The sequence below is a fragment of the Colobus angolensis genome, unplaced genomic scaffold, assembly GCF_000951035.1.
Source record: "Colobus angolensis palliatus isolate OR3802 unplaced genomic scaffold, Cang.pa_1.0 Scaffold53, whole genome shotgun sequence".
Classification (NCBI taxonomy): domain Eukaryota; kingdom Metazoa; phylum Chordata; class Mammalia; order Primates; family Cercopithecidae; genus Colobus; species Colobus angolensis.
In genome coordinates, this window is record NW_012118821.1 from 1,712,760 (window position 1) to 1,714,580 (window position 1,821).

At 49.3% G+C, this 1,821-nt stretch overlaps 1 long non-coding RNA gene across 1 annotated transcript; it reads right to left on the reverse strand.

The window, feature by feature from the left end:
• Positions 1 to 339: 339 nt before the first annotated feature.
• LOC105525312 lies at positions 340 to 1,603 on the reverse strand. The gene is made up of 2 exons (XR_001003893.1): positions 649 to 1,603; positions 340 to 618 (listed from the first exon to the last, which is right to left on the reverse strand). It is a non-coding gene; the product is annotated as an uncharacterized LOC105525312 (long non-coding RNA).
• Positions 1,604 to 1,821: the final 218 nt, after the last annotated feature.

Consider the following 1,821-nt stretch of genomic DNA (forward strand, 5'->3'; position numbering starts at 1 on the left):
CATGGGCTGCAAGCCCACTGTGGGCCGGGTGTGGACAGGTGGAGGGTTGATGCAAGGCCTGCCTCCAGCAGGGCTCTGCCCATCCCATCCTTGGCACAGCAAGGGAGAACCAACACAGCCCACGCTTTAACTGGGGAACGTAATACTAACTAAGCTTGCAACTAGACATGCCACCAGATTTAACTAGAGCTTGGCAAAGGCAGAGAAGCCAGAAGATCGTATATTGCTGGCTGTGAAACTAAGTTTCAGGCTAGCAAACCCTTGCTCAGCCTTCCAGAACAGTATTACCATGAAGCGTTCAGAAACATTCATTGCAAAAGCCAAAAATCACCTTATTTGGGGGAACACAGATGCAAGGAAAAATGCTGAGTGTGGATCTTATAGAGAGAATAACTGGCACATCCAAACAGCAAGCCCTTCCGTCTGGGAGAGCAGAATCCCCATCAGCAGCAAAGATATTTGCACCTTTATTTCCCATTTATTTATTCATTAACAAAAATGCATAGTGTGACTACCAGGTCCCAGGCCCTGTCCTAGGCTCTAGAGCTGCAGCAGGGACAAAATGGACCAAATGTCTCAGCCACACACAGCTCATATACCAGTGGGGGAAGACCCAGGCTGGAGTGCAGTGGTGCGATCTTCACTTACTGCAGCTTAGGAAGTAAATCCTAAGCAGCTCAGGAAGACAATAAGCCCCATGGGAAAGCTGTAGTACAGCAGGCAACAGGGCTGAGAAGTGCAGGTGGCTGTGTGCAGTGCTCAGAGAGTACACATGGTACAGAGTGTACCATGTTTCTGGTCCCTTTGAGGAGCTGCTGAGTCAGAGCCATTTATAAAAGCAGTGGCAGGTGCAAGATGCCCTCATGGAAGTCTGCACAAGGGTTCGAGGGTCAGAGAAAGAGACCCCATATTCTTCCTGGATGGATAAAGGAAGGCTTCCTGGAGGAGGTGGCTCGTGAACCAATGTTGGCCAGCAGACCTGGGGCGCTGGGTCATTTCAGCCCACAGTCAAAGGCATAGGTGCACATGAGCAAACGTCAGTGCCCGGCAGCGTTGCCTAGCCTAGTGTGTTAGTTTGCTAGGGCTCCTGTAACAAATACCGAAAGCTAGGTGGCCTAAAACAACAGAGATTTATTTACTTCCTCACAGTTCACATCCAACATCAAGGTGTTGGCAGGGTTGATTCCTTCCAAGGCCTCTGATATGGTTTGGCTGTGTCCCTACCCAAATCTCATCTTGAACTGTAGCTCCCACAATTCTCACATGTCATGGGAGGAACCCAGTTGGAGGTAATTGAATCGTGGGGGCGGGTCTTTCCCATGCTGTTCTCCTGATAGTGAATAAGTCTCATGAGATCTGATGGGTTTAGAAATGGGAGTTTTGCTGCACAAGCTTTCTCTGCCTGCTGCCATCCATGTAAGATGTGACTTGCTCCTCGTTGCCTTCCGCCATGATTCTGAAGCCACCCCAGCCATGTGGAACTGAAGTTCATTAAACCCTTTTTTTTTCTTGAGATGGAGTCTCACTCTGTCACCCAGGCTGGAGTGCAGTGGTGCGATCTTCACTTACTGCAGCTTCTACCTCCCAGGTTCAAGAGATTCCCCTGCATCAGCCTCTTGAGCAGCTGGGATTACAGGCATGCACCACCACGCCTGGCTAATTTTTTTTTTTTTTTTTTTGTATTTTTAGTAGAGACTGTGTTTCACCATGTCCACCAGGCTTGTCTTGAACTGCTGACCTCAAGTGATCCACCTTCCTTGGCCTCCCAAAGTGCTGGGATTACAGGCACAATTACTGGGATCCACTGCACCTGGCCTAAAC